Genomic DNA, 14,024 nt, shown 5'->3' with positions numbered 1-14,024 from the left:
ATTTTATACCGCTTGTATATATACATACATAGACACATACATACATACATACACACACACACACACACACACACACACACACACATATATATATATATATATATATATATATATATATATATATATATATATATATATATATATATATATATATATATACATACATACATACATACATATATACATATATATATATATATATATATATATATATATATATATATATATATATATATATATATATATATATATATATAAAGTGTGTGTGTATGTATGTATGTGTATATATATGTACACACACAGTACAGGCCGAAAGTTTGGAAACACCTCATTCAATGTGTTTTCTTTATTTCATGACTATTTGCATTGTAGATTGTCACTGAAGGCATCAAAACTATGAATGAACACATGTGGAGTTATGTACTTTACAAAAAAAGGAGAAATAACTTTATATTCTAGTTTGTTCAAAATAGCCACCCTTTGCTCTGATTACTGCTTTGCACACTCTTGGCATTTTCTCGATGAGCTTCAAGCACACCTGTGAAGTGAAAACCATTTCAGGTGACTACCTCTTGACGCTCAGAGAATGCCAAGAGAGTGTGAAAAAGTAATCAAAGCAAAGGGTGGCTATTTTGAAGTTCAGTTATTTCACCTTTTATTAAGTACATAACTCCACATGAGTTCATTCATAGTTTTGATGCCTTCAGTGACAGCTTGTCTCTTTCGTGGTCGCGGGGGGTCGCTGGAGCCTATCCCAGCTGCATTTGGGCGGTAGGTGGGGTACACTCTGGACAAGTCGCCACCTCATCACAGGGCCAACACAGACAGACAACATATATATATATATATATATATATATATATATATATATATATATATATATATATATATGTACGAATGCAGCTGAGATAGGCTCCAGCACCCCCCGCAACCCCAAAAGGGACAAGCGGTAGAAAATTGATGGATGGATGGATATATATATATATATATATATATATATATATATATATATATATTAGAGATGTCTGATGGCCTGCCGATATTATCGGCTGATAAATGCGTTAAAATGTAAAAGCAGAAATTATCGGTATCGGTTTTTTATTATTAGGTATCGTTTTTTTTTTTTTATTAAATCAACATAAAGAACACAAGATACACTTCCAATTAGTGCACCAATCCAAAAAATCTTCGCCCCCCATTTACACTCATTCACACTCATTCACACAAAAGGGTTGTTTATTTCTGTTATTAATATTGTGGTTCCTACATTATATATCAATATATATCAATACAGTCTGCAGGGATACAGTCCGTAAGCACACATGATTGTGCGTGCTGCTGGTCCACCTAATAGTACTAACCTTTAACAGTTAATTTTACTCATTTTCATTAATTACTAGTTTCAATGTAACTGTTTTTACATTGTTTTACTTTCTTTTTTATTCAAGAAAATGTTTTTAATTTATTCATCTTATTTCATTTTATTAATTTTTTTTAAAAGTACTTTATCTTCACCATACCTGGTTGTCCAAATTAGGCATAATAATGTGTTAATTCCACGACTGTATATATCGGTTGATATCGGTATCGGTAATTAAAGAGTCGGACAATATTGGAATATCGGATATCGGCAAAAAGCCATTATCGGACACCCCTAATATATATATATATATATATATATTTATATATATATATATATATATATATATATATATATATATATATATATATATATATATATATATATATATATATATATACACACACATACATACATACATACATACATACATACATATATATATATATATATATATATATATATATATATATATATATATATATATATATATATATATATAATGCCATGTTATATATATTTGCCCTAAGTCTTTTTTATAGCATTTGAGCGGTTTTATGGCAGTTTAGCTCATTAACACTCATCAAAGCTCAGAATTATGCGTCATGATTTTCTGGCGCTATCTGGTGGTTAAGTGTTGCAATCACACAAAAACAATATTTTGTTGTTTTTCCAATAGGCAAGAAAGAGATGCGTTCTCTTTTGTGTGGAAAAAGCATTGTAATGTACCACCAAAAAACTCTGTAAAAAAAATTCAGTTATCATAGAGTCAAAAGTCTTACGAGAAAGTGTATACTTTATGTGTACAGTATAACATATACTAACTACTTTGCAATTAAAAACAATGCAATAGTGTTTTAAAAAAAAAAAAAAAAGCTTTAAAAACCTCCTGGCGAATTTTCAGACTGCGAACATTTAAAGTAATCTATCACATAAGGAAATCATGTACCGCTTGTTTTTGGACCTAAGGTTGCACTCAGGTTTTATACAACATATGTAAAAACGTGCATGTACTATAAATGTTTGGACAACCAATGAAACAAGACTAAACCAACAAAAATTAATGTAACAGTTGTATCATGTATATTGACCCTGCGGACACATGACGTCATTTTCGCTACCAATGCTTTTACCTGTCAGAATGAACGCGGGGCAAACTTTCCACCGCATGTTTGTTTGGCGACAGGTGAGGTAAGTCTGCTTCAACTCAACTTCAACACTATACTCTATATAGAACAGAAATATAAATACATGCTCAGAGAAGTGGACAAAGGCACTGACTTAAAAACAAATTTTACCTTTGTTTATCGTTCTTTGACGGTAACCACGTCTGCCTTGAGAGGAAGCTCAGGTGTAACTGTGAGCAACTGCTAATTAGCCATTTTTGCTACATATGAAAACAAATATTTCTTTCTCTTAAGGTCCTGTGTGTTACCCTCCATTTAATTCACATACCAAACAACTGTTAAAGTATAAATATGCTGAATGAGTGTGATTAATTTCAAAGAAACAATTACAAACATTTTAGCTAACTTTAATGCACAGCCACCTATCAACAATATACTTCTGCCTCACTTGTTAGGTAGATATGGTAGCAAACTCGCCAATGAAATACCTATTTCATGCCATACAATTGTATTTTTTATATTATGAAAAATAAATCACTAATATTGTGATTTAATTTCTTCCTACTCTTTAATTTAGGGGTCCCCAAACTACGGCCCGCGGGCCGGACCAGGCCCCCTGCATCCAAAATCCGGCCCACAGGAAGTCCCAAGTTAAACATTTTTTTTATTTTTATATTTTTTATTTTTTTTAATCTTTCCTTTCTAATCTATTTTCTACCTCTTGTTACTCTTAGTGTCTCAGGCAAATCATATTGTCTAAAAATGAATTTTCCCATCGATAACGTGACAATGTTAAATGTTGATGAACATCAATGTTAATTGATATTAAATGACAAAACGGATTATAAAGACAATGTGTGTGTGTATATATATATATATATATATATATATATATATATATATATATATATACATACAGCCTGGCCCCCAGCCAAATTTTTTTAACCCAATGCGGCCCCCGAGTCAAAAAGTTTGGGGACCCCTGCTTTAACCTCTTAAAACCCAAGCTGTTTGTTTACATGCTTTTTTATTTATTTCTCTTTGCTATTTGAGCTTATTGGACTCTAATTAGAATAACAATTAAGAATCATCTTTTTATATGATGTACATAGTCCATAAGTTACAAACGTACACTTCATGTTTAGTGACATGCTAATTCTTATTTTTACACTTTTTTTTCCCAAATTCCATTGTATGTTATACTCTTCTGACACCACCAGATGGCAGTATAAGTGTCCACATAAAGGGTATAAGACCCCAATTCAGTAGTGTACACCAGTGGTCCCCAAACACCGGTCCGTGGACCGGGGACCCGATTGGTACCGGGCCGCACAAAAAAAAAATAAAAAAATGTTTATTTTTATTTTTATTAAATCAACTTAAAAACACAATATATACACTATATGTCAATGTATATCAATACAGTATGCAGGGATACAGTCCGTAAGCACACATGATTGTATTTCTTTATATAAAAAAAAAATAAAATAAAAAAAATCACCCCCCCACCCCCACAATTTTGGAAATAAGAGCTAAAAGGTGCTGTCCATGCATGTGGCCAACTAAGCCTTTAGAGCAGTGGTTCTTAACCTTGTTGGAGGTACCGAACCCCACCAGTTTCATATGCGCCTTCACAGAACCCTTCTTTAGTGAAAAAAAAAAAAAAATTTTTAATTCAAGACAAAGTTATGTTTTTTTTACTGGTGCACAGAATGAACCGTGCATGAACATCACCTTGTTCAAAGAACAACACAAACACAGTGCATGAACTCACAACAAATTACCCACCTGCAAATCAGATGGAAAATTAGAGGGAAACGTGTTTGGGGATATCCATAATCAGAGGTGGGTAGAGTAGCCAGAAATTGTACTCAAGTAAGAGTACTGTTACTTTAGAGATTTATTACTCAAGTAAAAGTAAGGAGTAGTCACCCAAATATTTACTTGAGTAAAAGTAAAAAGTATGTTGTGAAAAAACTACTCAAGTACTGAGTAACTGATGAGTAACATACACACTCATATATATATATATATATATATATATATACATTGATATATACAGTATATAATTTATATGTATTTATTTAGCTGTTTTTGTTAACATGTTAAAGGGGTTTTAATGAATATACATGCATGTTTAACATATAGATTCCTTTCTTTCATGAAGACAAGAATATACGTTGGTGTATTACCTGATTCTGATGACTTGCGTTGATTGTAATCAGACAGTTGTGATGATAACGTCCACGTTTTCAAATGGAGGAGAAGAAAAGTTCCTCCTTTCTGTCTAATACCACATGAAAGTGGTGGGTTTTTGGCATCTTGTTTGTCCAGCTTCCATATTCGTTTTTATACACTTTACAAGAAATATATTGGCGTCAAACTCCGTAGCTTGCTAGCTTGTTTGCGCTGGCTTTCGGAGACTCTTGTTTTGAAAGCGCAGGCGCGATGGAGCGGCACTTTTATTGTGAAGACAGGAACGTCCTCATGTGCGGTCAGTCTTTAGGCTTTTGACGGGATGTACGGTTAAAATAAAAAAGTATATTTTTTCCTTCACACTTTTGATTGATTGATTGGAACTTTTATTATTAGATTGCACAGTACAGTACACATTCCGTACAATTGACCACTAAATGGTAACACCCCAATAAGTTTTTCAACTTGTTTAAGTCAGGTCATGTGACCACCTGGCTCTGTTTGATTGGTCCAACGTCACCAGTGACTGCATCTGATTGGTGGAACGAAGTGAAACGTCACCAGTAAGGCAGGCACTTTGAAGGTCTGTCTGACAGACCAAAACAAACAAAGCGTGCATTAACAGATCGATAAAAATTAGTAGCGAGTAGCGAGCTGAATGTAGATAAAAGTAGCGGAGTAAAAGTAGCGTTCCTTCTCTATAAATATACTTAAGTAAAAGTAAAAGTATGTTGCATTAAAACTACTCTTAGAAGTACAATTTATCCCAAAAGTTACTCAAGTAGATGTAACGGAGTAAATGTAGCGCGTTACTACCCACCTCTGTCCATAATACGCCAATAGGGAGAAGTTTTTATTTACACGATGAGTTGGGTGTGTCTTGACCTCAGCGGCGGAGGCTCCGCCGAACCCCTGAGGCCGACTCACCGAACCCAGGTAGGGATGTCCGATAATGGCTTTTTGCCGATATCCGATATTCCGATATTGTCCAACTCTTAATTACCGATACCGATATCAACCGATACCGATATATACAGTCGTGGAATTAACACATTATTATGCCTAATTTGGACAACCAGGTATGGTGAAGATAAGGTCCTTTTAATTTTTTTTTTATAAAATAAGATAAATAAATTAAAAACATTTTTTTGAATAAAAAAAGAAAGTAAAACAATATAAAAACAGTTACATAGAAACTAGTAATTAATGAAAATGAGTAAAATTAACTGTTAAAGGTTAGTACTATTAGTGGACCAGCAGCACGCACAATCATGTGTGCTTACGGACTGTATCCCTTGCAGACTGTATTGATATATATTGATATATAATGTAGGAACCAGAATATTAATAACAGAAAGAAACAACCCTTTTGTGTGAGTGTGAATGAGTGTAAATGGGGGAGGGAGGTTTTTTGGGTTGGTGCACTAATTGTAAGTGTATCTTGTGTTTTTTATGTTGATTTAATAAAAAAAAAATTAAAAAAAATAAAACCGATACCGATAACAAAAAAACGATACCGATAATTTCCGATATTACATTTTAAAGCTATCGGTCGATAAATACAGGCCGATATTATCGGACATCTCTAAACCCAGGTTAAGAACCACTGTTTTAGAGGTTAATGTAAAATGCCAATTAGTCGGAACGAAAGGGCAACTCTGCCATCTACTGGATCTGTCTGGCTACTACACATTGGCCCCTCTAGGCGAGTATGTACAGTATTTGTATCCTTTAGTACAGGGGTGTCAAACGTACGGCCCGAGGGCCCGCGAACAGGTTTTATCCGTCCCGCGGGATGAGTTAGCTAAGTATAAAAATTGACCTGAAAATTTTCAATGAAAGAAACTGCGGTTCTGTTTTAAATGTGTCCACTGGAGTGGCAAAATCAATTATTTGTATCTGTGTAGATGATGCTACATATGTACAAAATAAACCACATGATGTTCGTGCACCAGTCGAGGAAAATGATCAAACTACATATATAACATATTGTAATTTGATTTTGATATTTAAATAAAAAATCTTGATAGATTGAAAATTAACACCAATGAGTTGACTGATGAACATCATCACATAATTTATTCAGAAAATATAAATAACGACAAATAGAATACTATTAACCGCAACATGTAAGAGTAAAAAAAAACAACCCAACAACATTATGATTTGTACAATTTCAGAATGTGCTTGTTCTATTTTCTAATAAGGAAAACAATCTGAAGGTGGCTTTATTTTTAAGTTATCGTGCCGTGATTTTGCTTTGGAGTAGATTTTTCTCCATGTGGCCCCCCATCGAAAATGAGTTTGACACCCCCTGCTTTTGTATCTACAGAGGTGGGTGGTGTATCCCAGAAATGTAATCAAGTAAAATTACCTTTACTTTAGAGCGGGGGTATCCTAACCTTTTCCACCAAGGGCCACATAACAATTTTTGTATATATTTTTTTATTTTGTAAAAACACATGCTGAAAACAAACATTACACATATTTAAAGACACGACTTAATGTCATCTTTGTGTTTATAGGTGACAAAGTGAACTCTTATTAGTTAAAGTTACTACAGGGGCGTCTAAAGTGCGGCCAGGGCAGCTCAAGTTTTATTGGCCTGCAACATATTGTCGGGAAATACAACAGTAAAAATGTCAGAACAAAGAGCAAATAGATAATGTAGTGAGTAAAAGCCGGAGTTTTGATACTAATAACTATTGATGATACAATTTGTAACGTATAACACAAAACTGGCACTAAGTTTTGATATATAATTCTGTTTGAAATTTTTTTTTTTTTTTACAAAATCTAAAAATATCAATAAAATTTTGTATAATATTTTTACCTTTTTTCTCATTACATTACGTCTTTTTGCTCTTTTTTCCGTCATTTTTACTGTTGGGTTTTATTCGGACAACATGTTGCAGGCCAACAAAACTCAATCTGCGGGCTGCAAATGGCCCTTTGGCCGTATTTTGAACGTCCCTGTTTAGAATAATATGACTCAAGTAAAATAAAAAAGTAGTCATCTCAAATAATTGAGTACACAAGTATTCAGTGAAAAAACTAGTAAAGTAATGAGTATCTGCTGAGTAACTTCTGATATATTTACTAGACATTTTTTAGCAGCATGTACTGCAAGAGAGTCACATTTTACAGTCACGTATGACGTTATAACAGGGCTAATGTTAGTATATAGACCGCTAAAACATAAAAAAACATCTACAACTTACCACATGCTTTCTTTAGATGGAAGTGAAAATCTTGTAGGCTGAAATGTGAACATTTTTACTGACACAGATGATATAAATGTTCTTTTTCATAGTTTTAAGGAACACATTGACTAGTTTTTCTGCCTGTTTTGACCTTGTGTCACTTTGTACACTAGTGTGTAGACTCAGTGTGGTCATGTGACTTCCAGGCTCCGTTTGATTGGTGAAATGGAGTCAAACGTCTAACCCAGGAATGTCCAAATTCTTCCACAGAAGGCCGCACACTAAAAAAAAAAAAAAAGCATGCAAGAGCCATTTTGATGTTTTTCCACAAGGGTCTTAGTCATTAAAAGTATTAAAAATATGTCATAATAATGTTTTTTAACTTTCAACACTTTAATATCTATAGATCAATTTCATCTCTATATGTTGCAAACATTTTTTTAGTTTTTATTTTGTTTTATGACCTTTCCTTTTGTTCCAAAGAAAACCCTTTTTTATGGCAAAAATGTGTAATATTGTATCCTTAACATATTTTTTGAACAATGACAGTTTAAAACAATCAAACTGAAGGTCTCAGGGATCCAGAAGGCCCCCACTCATAAAAGAGTTAAAAAAAAGTCATATCAATATACATCATTTTTACTTTCAATTAAGGCTGGGCGATATGGCCTTTTTTTAATATCTCGATATTTTTAGGCCATGTCACGATACACGATGTATATCTCGATATTTTGCCTAAGCCTTGAATGAACACTTGATGCATATAATCACAGCAGTATGATGATTCCATGTGTCTACATTAAAACATTCTTGTTCATACTGCAATAATATATGCTCATTTTAAACTTTCATTCAGAGAGGGAAATCACAACTAAGTCAATTGACCAAAAGTGTATTTATTAAACCGTTTTTAAGCAGTGGCACAAACATTCATGTCATATCAAAACAGAAAGTGCAAGATTGTCAGAGACATTTTAAAAAAAGCTATGAGTGCACTTTTGTGCGTGATGTCACCAAGATGACATATCAAAACAACACTAAATTAAAGTGCACTTTTTGTACAGAACGCCACTACAATAGTTTAAAAACAAATAAAGTGCACTTTTGTGCATGATGTCACAAGATATTTCAATAACTGTCAAATAAAAATGAGCTGCATAATAGGAAATCAAATAGTGTATGTCCTTCACTATGTGGTAGGTTCCTTCGGACGTTATCTCCTTCTGTTGTTGACTATTTTTTTCATACGGTGTTGATGTGGAAATGGTTGCCTTGGCATTTTGTGGGTGTGGCATCGAACAGAGATGTTGACATGCAGAGTTTCAAACACTCCTCATTCCCTCGCAGGTGACTTTTCAAATGATGCTACATATTAGCAGTAATGCTACTTTTTGTAGCAGCGCTTTTGCCCCACCCTTGACATATTACGGTTGTCTGTTCGACATATTCCCACTTGAAGCCAAACCACCGCCAGACGATGGACCCCCTGCTGTTTTTCTTGGGAATTAATTCTTCCTTCATTTGTTACCAGATTCGCACCTTCTTTCTCTCGTATTACCACTCGCACCACAGCTAACGGTACCCATTCCGCTACCTCTCTGCTCCGCGAGGGCGTATACGTATGTGACGTATGTAAGAAGGTGCGCTTGTTTTATGTCTCTGTGAGAAGGAGAGACAACAAAGAGTGAGAAGAGCCTGTAGTGTAATGCCCGCAGCTAAAAGCAACTGCGTGAGAATGTTAACTCGAATATCACGATATTGTCATTTTCTATATCGCACAGAGACAAACCTGCGATATATCGATATATCGCCCAGCCCTACTTTCAATGCTTAAATCTCTACATCCTTCGATTATAAGTTTTTCAGCAATGAAAGTTTTAAAGTAAAAAAAAAACCTGCCTGCATAGCAACTTGTTCTTGTTAAATTACATCTTTAGTTCCAATTCATATGGTTTTTGTCATAGTATTTTCAAAACGATCAACTGGACCTCTGGTTTAAAGTGCTTGCGTTGGATTGGTGAAACAGGGTCATGTGGCCGTGCCCGCTGGAAGAAGTCTATCTCATGAGGCAAATACATGTGTCTTTGCAAGCAGTAACCAATAAGTTGTAAATAAATGGAATGAAAATGTAAATAAATGTAGCGATTGGAATGAAACACAATGTCATGGAGTACAAGTAACATCCTGTCCTAGAATAAGTTGAAACCACTTGTCTCTATGTATTATAGGAGTCTGTACAGTGATGCTGCTCATCTTCTGCCTTCCACCTCCTGATTCCACTGGAAGCCAAAGTAAGAACTGAAAGGTCTTCTACAGCCACATAATAGCTCATGGCTCCTATACAAAATACAAATGCTTTGTTTGCACTGTAAAATATGCAAAATAGTCAGCTTGTAGACCACGCTTGATAGTTTAATAAAAGTTTCCAAGTGGGACACTGAGACTAACGACCTTTTTGCAAGCAGCACTTTCATATTTCACTCCCTTACATAGCCTGCTGCTTGATTAACTGTGCTCTATTTTGGTGTTGCACATTTATCTCTCTGTAGAATCCATATTACCGTATGCATAATTTGCTGACACCAGAGCACCTTCTCATGCATGTTACGTAACAGGGGTAGAACTTGTGTTTGATGAAGAACTTCCCTCGAAGCGGAGCATAAGAAAAGTATACTGTTTTTTCATTTTAAGTATGTCCAACAAAGTTGCATTTAAAAAGCATCACGTTTACACTTGCACAACTCAACATGTCTGAAAAAGAGTAGGAAGAAGCAGATTTGATTTAATCTACAAAATGTCTCATTTTGTTCACTTTGTGTGTTTAAATGTTACCATTTTCTAATGGAGAGAAAAACTATTAAATAATGTCTAATAATAATATGGAGTAATGGAAAAAGTGTAATTTATTCATGTATTTTTATTTATGTATAATGTATTTATGAATAATTAAATTACCAATAAAATAAATATAAATGTTGACACTATTGAAAATAAATGAATACATACATAAATACATTTTAAGGTAAAATACAGTCAGGTCAGTCGCCAGATTATTATTTTTTTAATTTTTATTTTTTTTATTTTTTTTGTCATAAAAAAATACAATCCTGTGTGCTTACGGACTGTATCCATGCTGACTGTATTGATCTATATTGATATATAATGTAGGAACCAGAAATATTAATAACAAAAAGAAACAACCCTTTTGTACGAATGTGTGTGAATGACGGGAGGGAGGTTTTTTGGGTTGGTGCACTAATTGTAAGTGTATCTTGTGTTTTTTATGTTGATTTAATAATAAAAAATAAATAAATAAATAAAATAAAATAAAAATAATTTTATTTCATTTGCGGCCCGGTACCAATCGTTCCATGGACCGGTACCGAGCTGCGGCCTGGTAGTTGGGGACCACTGGTCTAAAGTGCAGCGTAACATTGGCCAAATACAATTTATAGCAATTTAGAAAACAAACTGATAATGTAAATCCTAAAAAGGCTGAGTTATAAAAAATTATTTTTACAAATTAAAAACAAACATGAAAATATTGATAAAGTAGCAACTGCATCTTTAAATTCTTCATTATGCGGCCCTTGGTGGGAGAAGTTTGGACACTCTTGAGGTTCATCTGGATCATTTTTTCTGTGACCACTAAGTGTCACTGTTGCGTCATTGGCATGCTCATGCTGTTTTCTAGGTGGGAATAGTTTGCTTTAACTAAAAATGTAATATCACTCTATTATGCTGTGAATATACATTATACTACAATGTAATGTGGTCTGTAATATTCCTGTATTGAATGAATACATTTAACATTTTTGCCCATTTAATGTAGATATCGCCATATTATTCCTTTTTTTTTTAAATGAACGTGTACACCATTCTACCTTAGAAGTGAGAGGCTTGTAGGAGTGTTTATTTTTAATTTTGGTCAGCTTAGCTCTGATTTACCAAATGTAAAGGCTCATGAAATATTAGAAAATGCTGTAAAATTCATTACTGTCCTGTAAGGTGCAGGGGAGTCGCGTCCCAGTGGACTCGGTCACAGTCACAGCACTAGTATTCCACATCGGTCCACAGCAAGGACCATTAAGTCTTAAGTGTCCTGCTTTTTCCCAACTACAAGCACTGCGATGTTACAATAGTCTGTTTAAGCAGACATATATTCTTTTCTGTACACATTACTTGCAAACATACATTTTGGTAGCAATATCATGACATGGAACATTAAGGAGACTTGTTGACAAACAAAAAAAAAAGATGGTAAAATTGACTGGAGTTGGGTATTGTTTATATATATTCTGATACATATATAAAAAAAAACAATAATCAATTAAGATGATTAAGTGCTATTATATTTTATACAGCCAAAAATACCAAGAAACATATTTCATTTTAGATACTATACTATACTTATATACTATACTATTTTGAGACTAATCAAAATATTTTTTCCTTAGTTGCTTAAAGATACTTGATAAATCACTAATCTATTCCACAAACCGTTATCAATCAATCACAAAACCATGTTTAAATCAAATTACGGTAAAACGAAGCATGTGTGAATATTGACTCACATGTATTTCTCTATTGGAGTGTCTAGGGGCATTTTTTTGTTGACCCATGGTCAATTATACACATATGATATTAGGAAGGTTGGATTAGAGCCAAAAGAAACAGTTATGAGTCAATGATTTTTTTAAATTATTATTACTTGTCACTGAACTACTATGCAATATAGTGCTGTGTATCATAACTCTCATTGTCCAATATCCACTCCATCCATCCATCCATCCATCCATCTTCTTTCGCTTATCCGAGGTCGGGTCGCGGGGGCAGCAGCTTAAGCAGGGAAGCCCAGACTTCCCTCTCCCCAGCCACTTCGTCCAGCTCCTCCCGGGGGATCCCGAGGCGTTCCCAGGCCAGCCGGGAGAGATAGTCTTCCCAGCGTGTCCTGGGTCTTCCCCGTGGCCTCCTACCGGTCGGACGTGCCCGAAACACCTTCCTAGGGAGGCGTTCGGGTGGCATCCTGACCAGATGCCCGAACCACCTCATCTGACTCCTCTCGATGTGGAGGAGCAGCGGTTTTACTTTGAGCTCCCCCCGAATGACAGAGCTTCTCACCCTATCTCTAAGGGAGAGCCCCGCCACTCGGCGGAGGAAACTCATTTCGGCCGCTTGTACCCGTGATCTTGTCCTTTCGGTCATGACCCAAAGCTCATGACCATAGGTGAGGATGGGAACGTAGATCGACCGGTAAATCGAGAGCTTTGCCTTCCGGCTCAGCTCCTTCTTCACCACAACGGATCGATACAGCGTCCGCATTACTGAAGACGCCGCACCGATCCGCCTGTCGATCTCACGATCCACTCTTCCCCCACTCGTGAACAAGACTCCGAGGTACTTGAACTCCTCCACTTGGGGCAAGATCTCCTCCCCAACCCGGAGATGGCACTCCACCCTTTTCCGGGAGAGAACCATGGACTCGGACTTGGAGGTGCTGATTCCCATCCCAGTCGCTTCACACTCGGCTGCAAACCGATCCAGTGAGAGCTGAAGATCTTGGCCGGAGGAAGCCATCAGGACCACATCATCTGCAAATAGCAGAGACCTAATCCTGCAGCCACCAAACCAGATCCCCTCAACGCCCTGACTGCGCCTAGAAATTCTGTCCATAAAGGTTATGAACAGAATCGGTGACAAAGGGCAGCCTTGGCGGAGTCCAACCCTCACTGGAAACGTGTCCGACTTACTGCCGGCAATGCGGACCAAGCTCTGACACTGATTATACAGGGAGCGAACTGCCACAATAAGACAGTCCGTCACCCCATACTCTCTGAGCACTCCCCACAATATCCACTCATTACGGTAAAACCATTCAATCTGTGCAATATTTGTTTATTACTGAAAGTGCAATAATCAAGCATGTGAAATTTTCACGAAAACGCGGAAATCCGCATTTTTTAATCATTCACTTTCATGTCAAAATATCACTTCTGCGTTTTTTTAAACAAAATATCAATAAATATACGACCTGTACAACATTTGTTGAACTCGCTGTTCCTCCAGCCTAAACGCCACACTGAGTTGCAGGACGGGGAGACGGTCAGGAGCACCAAAACAAGTTTACTAGTTAGCTAA

Source organism: Nerophis lumbriciformis, linkage group LG17 (genome assembly GCF_033978685.3).
Source record: "Nerophis lumbriciformis linkage group LG17, RoL_Nlum_v2.1, whole genome shotgun sequence".
NCBI classification, from domain to species: Eukaryota; Metazoa; Chordata; class Actinopteri; order Syngnathiformes; family Syngnathidae; genus Nerophis; species Nerophis lumbriciformis.
This window is presented reverse-complemented; position numbering follows the sequence as displayed.